Below are 7,346 nucleotides of genomic sequence, written 5' to 3'. Positions count from 1 at the left end.
TCAGCTTATCTTCCTAGCATATGAAATACATACTTTTCTGAGATTCGTCCCCCTCATCCATTAAAATAGCCATGTCTACACTGTGTGCAAGTGAGAGCGAAACTACCTTCTTCTCTTTCTAAAATCTGATAGAGGCCAGTCTTCTGTTTCGACCGCTGTACTTCTGCAGTTGCAGATGCAGCTTCTGTACTGAGTTTGTATATGAAGATTGTGTGTTTAGTTTGATAAATAAAAAAAATCCGTTTTCTGTGGTTTGTGAAAAGTGTAAACTCCATTATGTCATAAGAGAATTTGAGAGGTAAAATTGGTGAAACGTTTGGATTTAAATTGAATGATCGTGGAGAAGTACTTGACAGAAAAAAAAGTTTTTTTTTTTTTTTTCGTGTTTAGTGATGCAGGAAACATTGTTATTAAACGTAGAGCGGCACTTAATTCGGAGCATGTGAATGCACTCACATGTTTAAAATCATGGCTGAAGCAGTATTAACTAGGTGAGTCTTCATACTTTTTGCTATTTATGTTTGTCCCGGAGAAAAATTCCCGGAGAAATTGACACAATTAATTAAAACCTCATAATAAATATGTTAGTAAGTAATTAAAATAGTTGTTTTGTAATATAACGATATACAGATATACAACATTTAATACTTATGCTTATCACCGAACACAAGTTAAATTTAACAATAATTGTGTATTACAGTATATTAAAACATTTTTTCAACTCCATCAAAACTTGATTAATCTATCGAGTAATCGATTAAATTGAAAGAGTTAATCGATTAAACACTTCGATCGATCAACAGCACTAAAAGTAATGTAAAAAAGGAAAAAGAAAATGAAGAAGAATAAAGGAAAAGCAAGAGAGGAAAGGGAAGAAAGATAGAAATATAATAAAAATGAAGCAACATAAGAAATAAAGACAAAGAGGAGAAATAAAGAGAAAAGAAAAGACTACATGTTTTATTTAATTTTCTTAAAAAGTGAAAGGGAATTTATCGAATCTTTATTAATTGTGCGAAACGTTTATGTTATTCGTGACTGTTATTGTGAGCATGGTTGGGATTGTAAGGATGTTTGGAATTTGAAATAAAAGTTTGAGATTCTCTTTCATTTCTTTCTTCACATTCCCCATATTTAAATTTAACAACGCAGACAGTCATTTCTCCATTCCATGAGGTCTAGTCTCGAGACAATTCAATTGATAGTTGAAAGATTCACACATCAATATGACACTAATGAGTAGATCCCGGATTTTATGTACTGTAATATGAAAATAAGTATTAGCTAAAAATGACTAAATATGTAGATATTCATCATTCAGTGTTCTGCCCAAGAGCATTACATTACTTTTAGTGCTGTTGATCGATCGAAGTGTTTAATCGATTAACTATTTCACTGCAAATTCAGCTTTCTCCAGTCTTTCCTATTTTCTGCCTTCTTCCTTGTTTCCGCATATGATCCATATGTCTTAATGTCGTCTGTCATCTGATATCTTCTTCTAACCCGAATTCTTCTCCCGTTCACCATTCCTTCCAGCGCATCCTTCAGTAGGCAGTTTCTCCTCCGTCAGTGACCCAACCAATTCCTTTTCCTCTTCCTGATCAGCTTCAGCATCATTCTTTCTTCACCCACTCTTTCCAACACAGCTTCATTCCTTATTCTGTCTGTCCACTTCACATGTTCCATTCTTCTCCATATCCACATTTCAAATGCTCCTATTCGCTTCTCTTCACTTCGTCGTAATGTCTATGTTTCTGCCCCATATAACGCCACACTCCACACAAAGCACTTCACTAGTCTTGTCCTTAGTACTTCTTCCAGAGGTCCGTAGAAGATACTCCTTTTTATATTAAAAGCTTCCTTGACCAATGCTATCCTCCTTTTGACTTCCTAGCAGGAACTCATGTTACTGGTTATAGTACACCCCAAGTTTTGAAGCTGTCCACTTGCTCTACTGCTTCATTTAGAATTCGCAAGTTTATCTTCTGTATTTTTCTTCTTATGACCATGCTATATGTAGATAAATACGTAATAAATAAAAAATATATACCAGTAACTTAAAATCTAAGCTTTATTAGATGTATTTTTTCACACATAAAAATTACAGTGCACCTGTGATTCAACCTCATTTAAGTAGTGTTTGGATGCGCAATTAATTATTAAATAGTTTCCCTTATTTTCTGCGGTCTCGTCAATGACAATCCATACGCAGGAATCGCTAAGTTCAGCGCTCTAATCGTGTCCATTGTGTCAGTGTAGCAGGAGTTCAATTTATTTTTCCGGAGTGCTGGTTCATCTGGAATACTGAAGTTGCATTACTTGCGTAGGAATGCTTGAAACTCCAAGTTTATATCATGATATCTTTGTAGCAACCATTGCCATGCACAAATCTTTATTAAATTCACTGGTAGAAGACGAAGAAGGTTCCACAGCACCATTTGTACAAGAAAAACTTGTTTTTTCGACGGAGTATGCTTTTTATTTGTGACATGAAGTTCAGTTTTAAATGCGTTTGTCACACACTTTGCACAGCACGATTTTGCCGTCACTAGTAAAGGCATCGTCAATTGAAATCCAATCTTTAACTTGTATGCTAACTTGGATGCGACGGGCGCAATAGCAGTAGACTAGCTGACTGTATCACCTGATGTCAGAATAAGTTTCTCAAAAAACTTAAAGAACTGATTAGCGGTGTTTGTGCCAAATGGTCATACCCACACAGTAATTTTCACTCTCCTTCACGCGGTAGCAGTAAAATGACCCACTCTTCGCATTGGTATTTGTTCTTTCTTTACCGTTACTCCTTAAGGGATACAAAACATGTTAGCATGGCAAAGGGTTGTCCATTTTTTTTACAGAGTACGTTATTATTTTTAATTATTAAATTATTTTTATGCATTAGAGACGAAGGAACAAGCTTTATAAACAATTTTAAAATTTTTATGAGTCAAGTAGAGGGAAAATTGGTGGAAAAAATTGTGTATTCTTTCAAAATATGCAATATTCTTCAAAATATGTAATATATGCCTAAATACTTATTATGAACCAAAATAAAGAAAAATATGTAACTTAAAACTTCGTAATAATGACCTCTTTGGTGTGATTCACCGACATTTTAGCTTTTCTTATAGCTACATAGCCTATATAGGAACAGAATATGTAATTACATAAAATCCTGGCTTTACCAATGAGTTGTTTGAAATTGTATTGAATAATAATGTCATTACAGAGAATTGGATTCATTTGGAAATTAATACCAAAGTTAAGCACTTTAGAATTAGACTATGTTAAATTGCCTATTTCCTTCTTTACATTTCCAACATGAATTTTTTAGTAAGTTATTTTACTATGCTGTATCAACATCTCAGGTCATTTAGCATCTGAATGGAATGCCGGTGAAACGAGTCCGAGGTCCAGCAGCGATAGTTAGCCAGCATTTGCTCATATTGGGTTGAGGGAAAATCCCGGAAAAAATCTCAACCAGGCAACTTGTCGCGACCGGGATTCGAACCCGGGCCACCTGGTTCCGCGGCCAGACGCGCTAGCCGTTACTCCACAGGTGAGGACAACATGAATTAATCATACCTTTTTGTGTCCGAATAAATACTTTTTTATTAAACTAAAAGTAAGTTAAACATTTTGTTAAGCATTTACATGTCAAAAAACTTTTACGTGAATTTTTTTAAGTTCATCTGATATCGAAATCAGAGATCTAATATAGCTCCTTTCTGTAAAAATAAAAAAAAAAAATCACTTAAAGAAAAGAAGCATCAAAGTACAATCTAATTTATTAATGAATTTCCTGTATAAAGAAACGATATTCCTGATGGCTGGACGGTTTCTTCCAGGAAATGCTTCTATGCACGTCAGAAGAGCGTATTAATTTCCGCGAGTGTCTAAATGTCTTGATTCTCTTGTACCATATAATATTTTATCCAACACTTACTTATAAAGTTAAAGAGACTTCTTAATTTTGAAATAAAGTGTAGGCTAATTGTAAAATATTAGAAGGCCTAATAGAAGACAAACATATCCCACACAGTACAACATAAGCAACTTTTGACATAACTAACCTATACACGAACATGCCCATAAAGAATACTCTACAGATAGCCTACTAGAACAGATGCTCAAAAACAACACACACAAGAACACATTGAAGAAAACATCCACATTACAGACACCATCACAGAACAAAACTACTTCACATACAACAACAAATGTTACACTCAAACCTAATGCTTACTCATGGAATCACCCATTTCTAGTATACTAATAGAAATATTCTTACACAACATAGAACAGACAAATATATTAAACAAAGATTACAAATACGCAGACAACCTATATGGGCACAGATACGTAGACGACATACGAATACTATACAAAGAAAACAAAAAAACAGTTTCAAAACCTACATCAACACATAAACAAAATACACCCAAAGCTACACTAACACTACACATTAGAAATTGGAAGCAACAAATCATAAATTTCCTAGACATCACAATAACAAATGCTGACAACAAGCACACATTCAAAATCTACAGAAAACCCACAACAACAACAACAACAACAACAACAACAACAACAACAACAACAACAACACGCATAGGCTACACAACACATCCAATCACCCTACACAACACAAACAAGTTGCATTCCGAGCAATGGTACATAGACTACTCAACATACCAACGAGCCAACAAGACTACAAAGAAAAGTTAAATACAATCAAATACATAGCACAAGAAAACTTATACAACCCCAACATAATAGATAGCATAATAAGAAAGACAAACCAGAATTACAAAAAACATAGCAATGCAACACAAACTTACTTACTTACTGGCTTTTAAGGAACCCGGAGGTTCATTACCGCCCTCACATAAGCCCGCCATTGGTCCCTATTCTGAGCAAGATTAATCCAGTCTCTACCATCATATCCCACCTCCCTCAAATCCATTTTAATATTATCCTTCCATCTACGTGTCGGCCTCCCCAAAGGTCTTTTCCCCTCTGGCCTCCCAACTAACATTCTATATGCATTTCTGGATTCACCCATACGTGCTACATGCCCTGCCCATCTCAAACGTACAAAAAATAAAAAAATAAATATCACACTAACATACGAAAACAAAAACACACAAAAGATTGCAACCTCATTCAAGAAATTAAATTATAACATCGCATACAGAACAAATAAAATAGACTACTCTATAAAAGCATCTCAACAGACAAACAAACAAAACCACACAGGTGTATACAAACTCAAATGTAATATCTACAACAACTTCTACATAGGACAGACAGGCAGATCATTTCAAACACATTTCACAAAGAACACATCACAGCCATAACCAAATCACAAAACACATCCACATACGCAGAAGACATGACAAACGCCAACCACACCTACAGCAACATAGACACAGACATGGAAATCCTACATCTCCAACCGAAAAAGTGGAAACTAAACACACTAGAACAATACGAAATATACAGACACACAAAAACACAGCTGTATCAAATCCTCAACACACAACTCATTTTCAGAACACATGCACTTTTTAACTCCACATTACACTACACAAACACACCCCAGCAATCAGAAGGCGCGAAGACCACCCAGTTCTGATGATAGCCCATAGGCTGAAACTACTCAACAAGGTAACATAATTAACAAGTGAAAGCACATACAGGGTGTTTCCGAGGCGGTATTACAAACTTTCAGGGATGATGAGGAAGGGCACATGTATCAATTTGAGATAAGGAACCCTGGTCCGGAAATGACTGAGTCGAAAGTTACAAGCAAAAGTAGTTCTATGGAAATGAAATAATTTTATTCCTCTATACACCTTATTTATGTGTATTTATCTGTACATCTTACACATACTATATTCATCTGACGTTGTTTACGTTATCTGCTTACAGTATTCCATTCAGTGCGCTATCTGAGGCATGGGGACAGGAAACTACACTAAAGCAATGCAGATAGCGTAATGTGTAACGGACATGGTCGGTCCTGATTTGCACGTCTGTAGACAGCAGTGTATGTGTACAAGTTGCAGTGTCCAGTCGATCAGTCCTAGTTTATTTATTTTTTATTTTATTGGGTTATTTTACGACGCTGTATCAACATCTAGGTTATTTAGCGTCTGAATGAAATGAAGGTGATAATGCCTGTGAAATGAGTCCGGGGTCCAGCACCGAAAGTTACCCAGCATTTGCTCGTATTGGGTTGAGGGAAAACCCCGGAAAAAACCTCAACCAGATAACTTGCCCCGACCGGGATTCGAACCTGGGCCACCTGGTTTCGCGGCCAGACGCTCTGACCGTTACTCCACAGGTGTGGACTCAGTCCTAGTAAAATGGAGAAGTACACGAGAGCGGAATAAGCAGACCTGATTTTCGAATACGGATGAGCCAATGGGAACAGTAGACAAGCTCATAGATTGCATCGGGACAAGTACCCACGTAGGAGGCATCCGGCCCATAACATTTTTCGACTGTTACAAAAGTTAAGAGAAGGAGGGCACGTGGTGCCAAATTACAATTCCATTTCTACACAACTATTTTTGCTTATAACTTTCGACTCAGTCATTTCCGGACCATGGTTCCTTATCTCAAATTGATACATGTGCCCTTCGCCATCGGAAATACTCTTTATAATATAACTTATACTTTATATTCTGAAGTGATATAGTGTTAAAATTTGTGTAATCAAGATGTACAAACTTCTATATTCTGTACAGTTAAACGCATACGAAAATATACTCGAGTAATTTAAAGCTGTTACTAAAATTTTGAAATCCAACCTAAAGAAATTGTTAGTACACAACTATTGCTGCATGACGTAATAATAAATGTAAAATAGCAAATATACTGTTTTTAATCTTATAGGCCTATTAATATTATATCTGAACTGCGACCGAACACGAACGCTGCTCTTTCGGTCTCAAATTTTGTTAATACTCTTGTATCTCCTTTTTTTATATTGATTGTATTATTTTATTTCTATTTCTCTTGTTTGTAATTATATTCTTTATTCTGCATATTTAAATTTAAATAAAATAAATAATCTGTTAGTTGTAGGTTGAAATTTAATTAAATTTAATTATGTTTCATTTAACGACGCTCGCAACTACCGAGGTTATGTCAGCGTCGCCAGTGTGCCGGAATTTGATCCCGCAGGACATGAGCCCGTCGCATTTAAATACACTTAAATGCCATTAACCTAGGTCGGGATCGAAGCCGCAACCTGGAACACAGAAGGGTCTACCGACTGTGCCACCCAGGCCGATAGTTGGTTGTATAAACAGTCTTTATACAATAACTTAATGATT

The sequence above is a fragment of the Periplaneta americana genome, chromosome 3 (genome assembly GCF_040183065.1).
Source record: "Periplaneta americana isolate PAMFEO1 chromosome 3, P.americana_PAMFEO1_priV1, whole genome shotgun sequence".
Taxonomy (NCBI): Eukaryota; Metazoa; Arthropoda; class Insecta; order Blattodea; family Blattidae; genus Periplaneta; species Periplaneta americana.
The sequence above is the reverse complement of the archived record's forward strand: the minus strand, read 5'-3'. Positions refer to the sequence as shown.